Source organism: Pan troglodytes, chromosome 8 (assembly GCF_028858775.2).
Source record: "Pan troglodytes isolate AG18354 chromosome 8, NHGRI_mPanTro3-v2.0_pri, whole genome shotgun sequence".
NCBI classification, from domain to species: Eukaryota; Metazoa; Chordata; class Mammalia; order Primates; family Hominidae; genus Pan; species Pan troglodytes.
This window is the reverse complement of record NC_072406.2, coordinates 21,443,942-21,459,771: the sequence shown is the minus strand read 5'-3', so window position 1 is coordinate 21,459,771 and position 15,830 is coordinate 21,443,942. Positions and strand designations below refer to the sequence as shown.

Here is a 15,830-nt window from a genome sequence, read left to right as displayed (position 1 = left end):
GCTTGTACCAATTTTTACTCCCACAAGCAATGTGTTAGAGAGTTAATTCCAGTGTTTCTATCATTGGCAACACTTGGTACTTGCTGTTTTCACTACAGCTATTCTGGTGAAAGAGTAGTGTTATATCATTGTGGTTTTAAACAGGATTTCCCTGGTTCCTAATAATATTATAAAATGGATAAGTTTACTGCCCAGTTGGGTAGCCTCATTATAAAAGTGCCAATTAAAGCTTCTTAGCTATTGGATCCTATGTCTTTTACATTCTTGATTTTTTGGAGCTCATTATATTTTGGATATTTGTCAGTTACATGTGCTGCAAAATCTTTCTGCTCTGTGGCTTGCATGTTTACTTTCTTGTGTCTTTCAATGAGCAGAAGTTTTTACATTTAATGTAACCTAAATTCTCAATCTTTTCCTTTATTGATAATAATTTTCATATAGTTTAAGAAATCTCTATATAACATAAAAATATTTTTCATGTATGATCTTCCAGAATTTATAGCTTAATACAATCCACCTGCCATCAATATTTGCATATGGTGAAAGATTGGGGTCAATTGTGATTTTTTTTATTGACACAGTATCATTTATCAAAAAGACCGCCACTGCTCTACTACTCAACGTTGTCAAGAACAAGTGTCCAAATACTCATACGTTTATTTCTGAGCTCTCTATTCTGTTCCAACGGTATAGCCTTTATATGGTTTGGCTGTGTCCCCAGGCAAATCTCATCTTGGATTGTAGCTCCCATAATTCCCACGTATTGTGGGAAGGACCCAGTGGGAGTTAATTGAATCATGGGGGCAGGTCTTTCCCATGCTGTTCTTGCAATAGTGAATAAGTCTCATGAGATCTGATGGTCTTAAAAATGGGAATTTTCCTGCACAAGCTCTCTCTCTTTGCCTGTTGCCATCCATGTAAGATGTGACTTGCTCCTCCTTGCCTTCCACCATGACTGTGAGGCCTCCCCAGCTACATGGAACTATAAGTCCATTAAACCTCTTTCTTTTGTAAATTGCCCAGTCTCGGGTATGTCTTTATTAGCAGCATGAAAACAAACTAATACAAGCCTTGTGACAATACTTGACTGTCTTAGCTACTGTGTCTTTACAAATATGTCTTGATATTTACTAGAGCAAATCCTCCCATCTGGCACTTCTTCAGATAGTTCAATTTTTTATCTTTCTTTTATTTTTACAATTCATTTAGAATCTCTCTCTCTCTCTCTCTCTTTCTCTCTCACACACACACACACTCACACACACACACACTCATAAACACAGAGTTTGTGGTTTGATTAAAATTGGAGACAGTTGACATTTTTGACATCTGTTGATGATATGTCCCAGTATGTATTAGATCTTTAATTTTTCTCAATAGATTTTTTAAAGTTTCCAGCAAGAACTTTCACATATTTGGTCAAACTTACTTTGATATATTTCATGTTATTTAATGCTATTGTAAACTTTATATTTTTAAAATTTTATATTCCATTTCTCATATATTGACTTTTAACAGCTTTATTAAAGTGTATTTTACATAAAGTACACATATTTAAAATGTATAAGTATTTATACATTTTAAATATACACATATTTAAAATGTATATTTAAAATGTATAAAATTTGATAAGTATTGACATACGTATACACCCAAGAGACCATCACAAAATCAAGATAGTGAACACATCCATCACACCCAAAAGTTTCCTTGTGACCTTTTGGAACCCTCCAACCTTTCCCCATGACCCTCTGCCCCCAGTCAAGTACTGAACTGCTTTTTGAACTACAGATTAGTTTTCATTTTCTAGAATTCTATTATTAATGGAGTCATACAGTATGTACATTTTTGTCTGACTTCTTTCACTTGCCATCATTATTTTGAGATTCTTCCATGTTGTTGCATGTGTTAAAGATTATTCATTTTGTCATTAAGGGGTATTCTGTTGTCTGGATATATCACAATTTCACTATCCATTATCTGTTGATATGCATTTGAGTTGTTTCCAGTTTGAGAGTATTACAGATAAAGCTGCTATGAACATTTGTGGACAGTCTTTGTTTGGACATATGATTTAATTTTTTCATGTATAAACACCTATAAGTGGAATGGCTAGAGTACATGGTAGGTATATGTTTAACTTTTTAAAAAAAATCATCATACTGTTTTTGCATATTAGTATCATTTTGTATTTCCACAAGCAGTGCATGGGAGTTTTCATTGATTCAAGTTCATCCCCTGTCTTTTCTTTTATTTATTTATTTTTAAGACAGTGTCTCTCTGTCATCCAGGCTGGAGTACAGTGGTATAATCACAGCTCACTGCAGCCTCAACCTCCCAGGCCCAAGTGATCCTCCTACTTCAGTCTCCTGAGTAGTTGGGACCACAGGCGTGCACCACCACACCTAACTAGGAATCCCTATATCTAGGGATGGTCCTCAAGCTCCTGGGCTCAAGCAATTCTCCTGCCTCAGCTTTGAGTTTGCTGGGATTACAGGCATGAGCTACTGTTCCTAGCCAATTTTAGATACTGTAATAGGTCTAATCAGCGGAATTGTATCTATTAATAATTGCGGCTTTAATTTGCAATTCTCTAATAATTAATAATGTGGAGCATCCTTTCCTTTTTCTTATTTCCCATCTGTATATCTTCTTTGGTGAAATAGCTGTTCAAGTCATTTGCCTATTTTGTTTTATTGGATGTTTTAGTTTCTTATTGTTGAATTTTGATAGTTTTTTATATATGCTAAATATAAGTCTTTTATCAGAAATATGATTTGAAAAATCCCTTTTTCCAATCTGTGGCTTGTTTTTTCTTTTTTTAAATTTTTAAAAATTATACTTTAAGTTCTGGAATACATGTGCAGAACGTGCAGATTTGTTACATAGGTATACACGTGTCACGGTGGTTTGCTGCACCCATCAACCCATCGTCTACATTAGGTATTTCTCCTAATTCTATCCCTCCCTCACCCCCCATTCCCTGACAGGCCCTGGTGTGTGATGTTCCCCTCCCTGTGTCCATGTGTTCCCATTGTTCAACTCCCACTTATGAGTGAGAACATGTGGTGTTTGGTTTTCTGTTTTTGTGTTAGTTTGCTGAGAATGATGGTTTCCAGCTTCATCCATGTCCATGCAAAGGATATGAACTCATCCTTTTTTATGGCTGCATAGTATTCCCTGGTGTATATGTGCCACATTTTCTTTATCCAGTCTATCATCGATAGGTATCTGGGTTGGTTCCAAGTCTTTGCTATTGTGAACAGTGCCTCAATAAACATAAGTGTGCATGTGTCTTTATAGTAGAATGATTTATAATCCTTTGGGTATATAACCAGTAATGGAACTGCTGGGTCAAATGGCATTTCTGATTCTAGATCCTTGATAGTTTATGGTTTATTATTTTTTTAATATATCATGCTGTTGGCATTGTAGCTAATACATTTTGTGTAACCCTAGGTGCTATGGACTGAATTGTGTCTCTCCCCAAACCCCACCAAATTTATGTGCTGAAACTCTAACTCCAAATGTGACTATATTTGCAGGTAATTAAGGTTAAATGAGGTCATACAGGTGGCATCTTGATCCAATAAAAGTAGTGCCCTTATAAGACCAGTCACCGGAGTCCTCTCTGTTTCTCTCTCTACCAAAGTAATGCCTTTCCCTTTTCTTGCCTATTGCATTGACTAGAACCTCCATTACGATGTTGAATCAAAATGTTAAGAATGGAAGTCTTTGCCTTGCTTAATCTTTGGGGGAAACAAAATCAGTGTTTTACCATTAAGCATGATGTTGTCCATAGGATTTTTAAAGGTGAAGATTTTTTAACCACAAATTCAATTTATTTAACCAATAAAGGCATATAGAGATTATATATCTCTTTATTAGTGAGCTTTGGTAGTTTATGTCTTGTAAGGATTTGTTTCTTTCATCGAAGAGGTCAAAATTAATGACTTAAGATGTTTCATAAGGTTTTCTTATTTTTCTTTTAATATACGTAGAACCTAAAAAGATGTCATTTTTCTTATTCATTATATGGATATTTTGTGTCTTCCTTGTTTATTTCCTAATCAGTACAAATAGAGGTTTATGTAAGTGTTATTAATCTTCTCAAAGGACCAGCATTTGGTTTTATTTATTTTTCTCTGCTGCTTTTTTTCCTTTTTTTTTTTTTTTTTGTTTCATTGATTTATTTCTGATTTTGAGCTTACTTTAAGTTTTATTTCCTTTTCCTTTTCTAGTTTCTTAATTTAGAAGCTGAGGTCACTGATCTGTGATCTTTCCTCTTTTCTAATGTGTTGCTCAATGCTATAAATTTCCCTCTAAATTATGCTTTGGTGGCATCCCACAAATTTTTATATCTTGCGTTGTCATTTTAATTAAAGTAAAGGTTTCTTCTATTTCTTTTTTGATTTTCTATTTGACCCAAGAGTAATTTAGGAGTGTATTCTTTGGTTTCTTAATACTTGAGAATTTTCCAAGGATCTTTCTGTTCATTTTTAGTTTCAATGCTGTCAGAAAATATAATTTGTATGACTACAATCCTTGTACATTTTTAAAAGTGTGTTTATTCCCAGCATATGATCTTTTCAGTAAATATGTTCTAGGCCCCTTGAAAAAACAATGTGTATTCTCTTGTTATTTGGTGGAGTTTTCTGAAACTGTCACTAGGTTGATTCATTGACTGTAGAAATATAGTTGACTTTATATAAATATAAAGTAGATTGGTTGACTGTGAAAGTGGATTCTTAGTACTGTTAAAGTCTTCAATTTTATTCATTTTTTCCACTTATTCTATCAATAATTGATATATCTGACTAAAATTTATGAACTTATCTATTTTTGCAGGTTTATTTATTTGTACTTTATATAGTTTGAAGTGGTTTCAACAGGTTCAAAAAATGTTTATAATGTTATATCTTCATAAATTGATCCTTATGTCATTATAAAATTATTCTTTAAGTCTTTAGTCTTTATTCTGGATTTTGTTCTTTCTGATATTAACATAATCATTTTCATTTTCTTCTGACTAATGTTAATGTTGAATTTTTTTCCATTACTTTACATTTAGCTTATTTGTGTTTTTATGTTAAAAGTTGGCTTCACATAGGCAGAATACAGTTGAGTCTCGATTTTTAAAATCTTACTTAATAGTCACTGCCTTTTAATTGGGGTATTTATAACATTTACATGTCATGTAGTTATTGCTATGGGAAGATTAAGTCTCCTGTTTTTTAATTTGTTTTCTACTTGTATCATCTATTCTTTGTTTTCCTTTTTCTTTTGTTTTTATTTTGCCTTTTTTTGTTTTTTGGGTTTTGTTTTTCAGACAGAGTCTTGCTTTGTCGCCCAGGCTGGAGTGCAACGATGTGAATTTGACTCACTGCAACCTCCACCTCCCAGGTTCAAGCGATTCTCCTGACTGAGCCTCCCAAGTAGCTGGGATTACAGGCATGCACCACCATGCCCGGCTAATTTTTTTTTTTTTTTTTTTTTTTCTGGAGACGGAATCGCCCAGGCTGGAGTGCAGTGACTTGATCACAGCTCTCCTCAAATTCTCGGGTTTAAGTTATCCTCCCACCTCAGCCTCCCAAGTAGTTTGAATTACAGGCACATGCCACCACCCAGCTAATTTTTTATTTTTTTGTTGAGATGGAGTCTTGCTATGTAGCTCAGGCTAGTCTTGAACTCCTGACCTCAAATGGTCTTCCTGCCTCAGCTTCCCAAAGTTCTGGGATTACAGGTGTGAGTCACTATGCTCAGCCTGCCTTCTTTTAGATTGAATACTTTTAATTATTCAATTTTATTATCTTTCTTGACTAATTGGCTAAAACTCTGATGTTTTGTTTTTGTGATTGCACTACAATGTATAGCATGGCTCTTTAGCTTATCACAGTCTAAATTCAAGTAATACTATACTGCTGCCTTTAAAATACAAGAACATTACAAGTATCCTCTTACTTGTTTCTTTGTACCCTTTTTACTGTTGTTGCCATTTGTTTTACTTCTACATATGCTATCAATCATACAACACATTTTTATTTCTTCCTTGATCAATTATATCTTAAAGACATTAAAATAACAGGAAAATATTTTTAAATTTATCCTCATAGTTAACATTTCTGGTGTTTATTATTTGTGTGTGTTTGTGAGATACAGATCCAGATTTTTGACTGGTATCATTTTCCTTTTGCTTGAAGGATTACTTTTAGCATTCACCATAGTACAGATCTGATAGTAATAAAGTCTTACAGATTTTCTATGTCTGGAAGAAAACTTAATTTTGCCTTTGTTTTTGACATATAATTTTGCTGAACATGGAATTCTAAAATGGCAGATTTTTATTAATTTGAAGTTGTTGCTCCACTGTCTTCTCACTTGGATTGTTTCTAAGCAGAAATTTGTCATCATTATTATCATAGATTCTCTGTAATTATATTTTTTTCCTCTGGTCACTTTTAAGATTTTCTTTTTACCAGTGGTTTCCAGCAACTTGAATGTGATGTGATTAGGGGTTGTTTTCTTAATGTTTCTCATAATTAGGATTTCTTACACTTCTTAAGTTTCTGGATTTATAGTTTTTATCAAATTAGAAAAATTTTCTACTTTTATATTTCAAATAGTTTTCCCCCACTCTCTTCCTCTTCATAAGAGACTCTGATTGCATGTATATTAGCATATTTTAACTGTCCCACTGACTATTGATCCTTTATACTTTCTTTTTCAGCTTTGTCTCTGTGTTTTATTTTTGATCATTTCCATTGCTGTGTTTTCAAGTTTACCAAGATATACTGTCTTTTACACATCTTCTATTGGTTACATTAAACATTCTACTATGCATGGTTGACTTATCAAAGTCTGACATAATTGATATTGTTACAATTCTTTCTAGACAATGCAATGACCTGAAAACCTTTTAACTTTATCACCTCCCCAACTTATATGACATTGTTGTCATGTATTTGATTTCTACATACATTTTAATACTCATGAGACATAACTATCATTTCAGTCAGCCAATGTTGAATATATACTCCCATTGACTCCCTTGTTTTCTCTCTGTTTCTTTCTTAATTTCTGACCTCACTGTAGAGTCAATTTCCATCTAATTAGAGAAAAATGTTTAGTATTTTCATTACTGCTGGTCAACAAATAATGAATTATTATCATTTTTGTCTTAAAATATATTTCATTCCTAAAGGATACTTTCACTAGGTATAAAAGTCTGGATTGTCAGGGTTTTTTGCAGCAATTTAAATATATTATTCTATTGTCTTCTGGCTTTCTTTTCTATTGAGAATTCAGTCATTAGCCCATTATTACTCCTTTAAAAGCAGTATGCCTTTTTCCCCCCTTCTGGCTTCTGGTGGTAAGATTTTTTATAATATACTTAAGTGTGGTTTTCTTTTTAGTTATACTGCTTGGAGTTCATAGGGCTTCTTGATTCATAATCTTTTTAATCTTTTTTTTTAGCTGCATCTTATCTTCTATTTAACCTGAATCTAATTTGCTATTAAAACCGTGTATACGCATTTTCAATTACTTTATTTCAATTCCAGAATTTTCATGTGAGTTCTTGTTAGACTTTCTAGTTCTCTAATAAAGTTATTAATTATCTTTTATCTTCCTGAATATAGAACATAGGGGAGCTCCTTTGTTGTTTATGTTTGAATATTCCAGTATCTGGGGATCCTATGGGTCTTTTTCTGTTATTGGATCTTTCTGCAAGTTTTCCTTCATATTGTCTTGCTTCCTAATATTATGATTATTCTAGACAAAATTTAAGACCAAGATCTATTTTATCTTCCTTCAGAAAGGTTCTATATTTCTTGAGTGTGCAAGATACCTGGAAGCGCTAATGCTGCAGGAAACCCTTACTCTAATATTAAGTGTTGCAATGGTCCAAAGCTGAGCTTCCCTAGTTGTAAGGCCTACTGTTTGTTTATTCATATTCTTAGGACACAACCCTCAGAGTCTCAACTAAAGTAAGCATGGTTCAACCATACCTATAGCTTGAGCGAGTCCTGCTAATCAATACCTGTTGCCTTGGCCCTGAAAGATTGTCAAAAGTGCCACTCAATCTCTCCATACTTGGAAGGGAAGAGAAAAAAACATCAGGGTTAAAGGAAAACCCCCAAATATTCTAGTTATTGCCCTAAACATTCATCTTCCTCAAGATCCTGGTCTAGTAATTTATCTCTAATTTGTCATCTCTTCAATATATTCAAATAGACTTTTTAGAATATTTTTCCAGCTAGTCTAATTTTTCTCAGCCAGGGGGTTGGTTTGAGCTGTTTAATGTGTAATTTAGAAAAAAAAAAAGTAACATTTTTTTCACTTGCCTTCAGTTTTAAAATCATTGCTACGGCAATGAGGACTAAGAATATTGGCAAACAAAGTTTGTGGCTGGTAGTGAACAATCGTTGGAATATGGGGTCATTTATAATTTGAGTGTATGTTGTTTTGATTCTACCCAAGTGATTAAACCCAGAGATGTTTCTTACTTCGTCATTAATTTAATTAACATAGATAAACCCAACCTCAAAGATTGGTCTCTCTGAACTCCCAGAAACTCTTCTCTGAAAGACTTATTTGGCCTTTAGCCGAAATACTTATATTGCAATTCAATTGTTTTATGTCTGTAAGTTCTCACTCCTTGAGTAGTTTGCAAGGCACTTTGGGGTTAAGAATATATCCTAAATTTCTTTATATCTTCTGATCCTTAAGGTAATCTATCTCATTAAAAGGTTAGGTACTAAACAAAAAATTCACTGAATGAGGTTTGAATACCTCCAATGCATTCAAGACGAAGCCCAAGCTTATTTTGTTGGCATTGAAGATCTTCATGAGCAGCCGCTGCCATATTCTCCAGCTCTATTACAGGCCTGCCTACCCAGTGTCTGACATAAGAAGTCTCTCTCTAGTCCTGCTGAACTGCCATGCTGTCCCCTAACCCATGTCACTCTCATAGCTATACCTTTGTTGATGCTGTTCTCTCTGCTTGAAATGCCTTACTTTCTGTCCTGTGCTCTGTCTCCATCACTTTCCATATCTGGCTTCTGCTAACTTGCACTTAGCCATGAAAACTCAGTTTAGACATCACCTCCTCTAGGAAGCCTTCCCTGATGTACTCAAGATTGGGGTAAATACCTGTTCTAGGTGTTCCATCTTACTCACCCCATTACAGTCCTTTCAACACTGTATCATAGTCATCTCTTTAATTTGTATGTCTCCCACACTTAACTATTAGTTTTGCAAGAGACTTATTAATTCATTGTTTATCTGATCATTGTTTTCCCAGCTCCTAGGTCCTCAATAAATGTTGACTAAGTGACTAAATAGAGGGGTAGAGGAAATGAATGAAAACAGGCTAAAATAAGTCAATTTTTGAAAATTAATCAAATAACAGATTATAAAAATTTGCAAATGAATTTTTTGGAACATAGCATCAGACCTCAAACAATTATAATAAAGAAATAAAAAAGTCATGCACATCAGGGAAAATCCTTAAAGAAGAAGAAAAAAAGTAAATACAATGTCAATCTTTAAAAGAAAGGAAAAGAAATATTGGTCAGCCTAAAACACAGTGCCAGGGAAGTTACGAAGATAAATCATCAAAATGATCAATTTGCAATCACCCAGAAGAACATAACAGACTGGGTAGCAACCAACATGGCTTTTAGAGGAACAAATCATGCCAGACCAATTTAATTTCCTTCTATGATAGAGTGACAGGCCTTGTAGATAAAAAGGATGCAATAGATGTAATCTCTCTAGACTTCTGTAAGCCTTTGATTCTGTCCTACCTGACATTCTCATCAACAAACTGGGGAGATCTAATCTAAACCACACAACTATTCAGGGGATGCACAGCCAACCAGACAGAAGCATCCGGAGAGCACTTGTCAATGGCTTAGCATTTACCCAGGAGAACATTACTGGGAATAGCCTTGTCGTGGTGCCTAGGATCAATTGACTCTTTTACAGCCAAATGAAAGGTTAAAATATAAATAGAGGTGTGTATATAATAAACGATATGTTTACACAGCAACATCTGCAAATTTATTTGAAGTTCGAGTAGTGTTTCTGCATAGAACTACTTGGCATACAACAAATGGATCAGTAAACAAATATGTGCTTTGAGAGTGACTTATGTTCGTACTGAAGAGATTGTTTTACCTAAAAATTGCAGCCCTAAGTCCATAATAGTACCCTGGGAAGCACTGTAACACCACCACCAGCAGCTCTGCCTATACTGTTTTCTTGAGTGAAGTCTCTGCTAATCAATACTCTGATATCTCCTTCTATCATGTTTGTTCTGCATCATGTGGATTGCTGTTCCATCTTCTGCCGTCCTCTTCCCAGCATCCTCCACTGTCCAAATGATAATTTCAGCCTGACCTTCCCCCTTCCCATTCTATCTCACAGTATCTACCTTCGCCCATAACATCTGACCATCCATTCTTACCCATGTTTTCTTCCCCTGCTCAATATCCTGTAGGTACGGGTAGATGAGATAGAATGAAGGGAAACTCAAGCTAATAAAAAAGTTAATAAAATTTAGAGATGAGATAGACCAGAGACCATCAGGGTTACACAGGATTTTTTTTTTTTTTTTTTTTTTTGAGACAGATTCTCACTCTGTTGCCCAGGCTGGAGTGCAGTGGCACAGTCTCGGCTCACTACAACCTCTGCCTCTCCGGTTCAAGTGATTCAAGTGATTCTCCTGCCTCAGCCTCCCGAGTAGCTGGGATTACCGGCATGCACCACCACACCCAGCTAATTTTTGTATTTTTAGTAGAGATGGGGTTTCACCATGTTGGCCAGGCTGGTCTCGAACTCCTGACCTCAGGTGATCCACCTGCCTTGGCCTCCCAAAGTGCTGGGATTACAGGCGTGAGCCACTGCACCCGGCTGGGGTTATTATTATTTTTTTAATTAAAAAGTAAACTTTAATGTCGAAAATTCAAACTTGGAGTGGGCAGAAAGATCACACACAAGGCTGTCACTTCACACTTGGAGAGTTGCACAGCCACTACTTTCAATGGCAAAAACTGCAATTACTTTTGCACCAACCTAATACAAGAAGCATGACGCCAGCATCTGATTGGCTTTTGGGAGGGCCTCAGACTGCTTCTGCTCAGGGCAGAAAGTAGAAGAGGAGTGGGCATATACAGAGATGACATCTCAAGAGAGAGAAACTGAGGAAGCCAGACTCTTTAACAACGTGCTCTCAAAAACTAATCCATTCTCAGGGAAGGGAGAACTCACCCCAAAGGAAAGCACTAATTTATTCACGAGGATCCTGTCCCCATGACCTCCCTCTAGGCCACACCTCCCAACACTGCCACATTGGGAAACAAATTTCAACATCAGTTTTGGCAGAGACACCACATCCAAGCCATAGTGCACAGTGAAATAAAGCAGTATTCGGCTGTTAGATGATACTGTTATTATCACTACTGTACAGAGATGACTTCCCTTTAGGGGTCATAAAAGGCCTCAGAGAAGCTGTACTGCTGCGATTTTATGATTTTGTGTAACTCGTGGACTAAAGATAAAGCAAGGGCTGCTCTGCCCTCTGGGGAAAGAATCTTAACTCTAAAAGGGCCAATTAGATTAAACATCCTTTCTTGAAAGAATAAACTAACAACTAAATGGAATTTGTATTTTGTAAAGAAAAGCAAGTTAGGTTTTGCTTAAGATGAACTTAGAATCCATTTCCAGGTCTTTTTCTTCATAGAAACCATTAAGCTAGACTCTAGAAGTAAATATAATAGGTGGTAATAGTGTATATGAGGTAAAATAGAGAATTGTGGTTTTATTGAGAAAATACAAGCCAGAAATAGTTCTAAAGCACTTCTTCATTCTAGACATCTAATCAATATTTCAGATGGCAGAATGACAGAAAAAAATCCTTTCATATCTTCAATTTGTTTTGTATATGTAGATTATAACAGGTGATCATAATAATACCTATCATAGTCTTACTGATTTCTAAGTTGCAAAGTTTCATCCACATACTTTATCTCCTTGTATTCATACTATTTCTGAAAAATAAATAGAAAACATTATTCTCATTTCGCAGGTGAGGATAGTGGGATAATAGATACAAAGTCACATAATTGAATACTGGTTGAACTTGTACCCAAACCAAGACCTTTGATTTCTAGGAGATGATTATTTATTGTAATTTTTATACAGCTGTTGGTATATTTTGAATACATACTCTCCATCAAGGTTGTTAGTATCACTCTCATGAGGCTGTCTGCAAATTCTAAAAGTTCATTTGTAATGAATTTGATATGTATTTGTACTTAATAAAATAAATTTGAGGGTGTGGAAACAGTGGTTTTCTGCCATTCAATTAGATGACTCAACCAGCCCGTTGCTAGTGAATTCTGAGCAAATGAGGTCTTGAGATGACAAAAGGATGAGTCAAAGATGGAGGCTGAAAAGGTGTCTGCAAAGTCCAGGACCTGAAATTATCAGCTATGAATTAACGTGCTTTGGAGGAAGAGTTATAGTTCATGTTGTAAATATGCTGATGCTTTTATTCTAAGTATATTTCAAGCAATTCACTTGAATTCAATGAGGAAGCCAGGACACAGAGAGTGATATGGTTTGGCTGTGTCCCCACCCAAATCTCATCTTGAATTATAACTCCCATAATTCCCACATGTCATGGGAGGGACCTGGTGGGAGGTAATTGAATCATGGGGATGGGTCTTTCCTGTGCTGTTCTCGTGATAGTGAATAAGTCTTATGAGATCTGATGGTTTTATAAAGCGCAGTTCTCCTGCACATGCCCTCTTGCCTGTGTCATGTAAGATGTTCCTTTTCTCTTCCTTTGTCTTCCACCATGATGGTGAGGTATCCCCAGCCTCGCAGTGGAACTGTGAGTTCATTTAACCTCTTTCCTTTGTAAATTACCCAGTCTTGGGTATGTCTTTATTACCAGCATGAGAATGGAGTAATACAGGGGGTTAGGTTGCCCATAGCCTCCCAGCTAGTAAATGGATGAACCAGGATTCCAACCCTGGCTGAAGAACCCAGGCCCTTAAAACGGTTTCAACAATAATACCAACCTCACAAAGTTTCTATAAACATCAAAATGAGTTGATAGATGTAAAATGCCCAGCACTGTACCTGGCACATAGTAAGCATTTAATAAATATTTAAGAAATATTTTATTACTAATAATATTATAGTCTGCTATCTCTCAAAATGTAAAATATGAAGCCAGTGACAAATAAAATCAGAACAATCCATGTTCCAGAAAAATTGCATTAAAAGAGAATGAGGAACATTTACTAAAATGGGGGATTTTCAAGGATAAATCAACTCAGAATTGAGCACCAAAGAGTTTTAATGCTCAGAAGAAATGCATACAAGATACTGGGGCATAAAATGAAAAAGAATGATTGACCAGAAGAAAACTAAACTGACTACGGAATAGCACAGTAGGAAAACCAACATATCCAAGTTGGTGTGTGTGGTCGCGTGCGGACAGCAAAGCAACGCAGCACGTTCGTGGTCCTTCTCTCCCCATCACTCCCCAGTAACCTCATCTTGTCTTCCGAGTTCCCAGGTATGCAAACAACCAGAAGGCCTTTGTTCTTTTTTGACCCTATTTCTATTTTTATTTATTCATTTGTTTTCTGAGACAAGCTCTTGCTTGGGGACCCAGGCTGGAGTGAAGTAGCACAATCTTGGCTCACTGCAGCCTCTACCTCCCGAGCTCAAGCGATTCTCCCACCTCAGCCTCCCAAGAAGCTGGGACTACAGGCAAGTACCACCATGCCCAGCTAATTTTTGTATTTTTTGTAGAGACGGGGTCTCGCCATGTTGCCCGGGCTGGTCTCGAACTCTTGGGCTCAAGCAATCTGCCTGCCTCAGTCTCCTAAAGTGCTGGGATTACAGGTATGAGCCACCGCATATGGTCTTGACCCTATTATTATTATTATTATTATTATTATTATTATGAAAGAGTTTTGCTCTTGTTGCCCAGGGTGGAGTACAATGGCACAATCTCAGCTCACTGCAATCTCCACCTCCCGGGTTCAAGCGATCCTCCTGACTCAGCCTCCCGAGTAGCTGGGATTATAGGCGCCGGCTACCACGCCTGACTAATTTTTTTGTATTTTTAGTAGAGACGGGGTTTCACCATGTTGACCAGGCTGGTCTTGAACTCCTGACCTCAGATGATCTACCCGCCTCGGCCTCCCAAAGTGCGGGAATTACAGGCGTGAGCCACAGTGCCTGACCAGCCTTGATCCTATTATTAACAAAGAGGAAAAATCAAGCCATCCAGTGCAGAAAACCTACAGGATGAGCAGGAAGGTCAAATCAGCTGGGTCCCTGCTCAAGTTCCTGCTGGCGTATGTGAGCGTAGATGTATCCTTCCTGATGAATATCAGTTTTATATTCTTGGTTTGGATTTCCAGCAGGATGAAGGATAGGCGATCTCTCAGCCCAAGCATCACAGAGCAGAGAACTCGTGTTTGATCTTTTGACCTTGCTTTGTTGTCAGGGATGGAATTGTGTTGACAGCAAGGCTGGATGTGTGAGCTTGCAACCTGTGCAGAACCAGCAGACCCCCAGGCTCAGAGGATCTTGCACTTGATTTAGTGCTCTGCTCTCACTGTCTTGAAACTCTTAATAATTTTATCTTTTTCTAATGTTTTATAAGTCACATCCAGTAAGACAATGGGGAATAGGCATGAGCAGCAAAAATACACACAACATATGCTTCCTCTGTTCCTTGTCGCCTTATTCATGTCAAACATTTGTGTTGCCCCATGACCCACAGTGTGTAGGAATTCAGAGATACTCGATGAGAGCACAAGATCAGTGTGTTGTGTTGCTAGAAGGGGCATGTATCAAGAAGTGAAATTGTAATCCCAGCACTTTGAGAGGCCAAGGTGGGTGGATCATGAAGTCAGGAGATCGAGACCATCCTGGCCAACATAGTGAAACCCCGTCTCTACTAAAAATACAAAAATTAGCCAGGTGTTGTGGCGCGTGCCTGTAATCCCAGCTTCTCGGGAGGCTGAGGCAGGAGAATCACTTGAACCCGGGAGGGGGAGGTTGCAGTGAGCCGAGATCGCGCCACTGCACTCCAGCCTGGGTGACAGAGTGAGACTCCATCTCAAAAATATATATATATATATGAGTTAGTTCTGTGCAGTGCTTCCTCTGTTCTGGTAACAATAACCGCATATGCATACATGAGCTACAAAACATGCATTGTGTAATTTCAGTCATTTTGCATACTAGTTAAATGCTCTTATAATTTCATGCGAAACTAGCATCATACAATATTAAAATGAGTGGTGAAATCCATACTAATAATTGACAATTTTAAATTTTCTTTACCAAGAATGGTATTAAACAGCAAATAGGAAACACCATGACTCTCGAGAGAGGGTGAGTTCCTGGAGGAAAAGAAAAAGCTTTGTCTTATAATGCCTTTCACAGAACTTTTCTCCTGCTTTTCTGAACAAGAGGCTTTGCATTTTTGTTTTGCTCTGGGTCTGCAAATCATGTGGCCATCCCTGGTTGGCACATTCTATGTGCCTATGAGCAATGTGTTTCTGAGGTACCCCTTTCTTGTTGGAGTTTATTCCTGCATGTCATGAGTCACTGCTTGGCACAGGGGACTTATGTGTTTGGGAAGCCAGGCCACTTATATTCCCACTGTGCTAGAGCCTCGGATCTATTATACCTGTTACCTCATTCCCTAGACATCCCACACCTTGGCTGGGCTAAGTCTGCTTCCTCTGTGTTCGCCAAGATCTCGGTGAGCTTCCCTAAAAAGCACTCTTTAT

At 36.9% G+C, this 15,830-nt stretch overlaps 1 pseudogene; it reads right to left on the bottom strand.

The window, feature by feature from the left end:
* LOC466010 (uncharacterized) overlaps positions 1–8,863 on the bottom strand; it is a 37,797-nt pseudogene extending 28,934 nt beyond the window's left edge.
* Between the last annotated feature and the right edge of the window lie 6,967 nt (positions 8,864–15,830).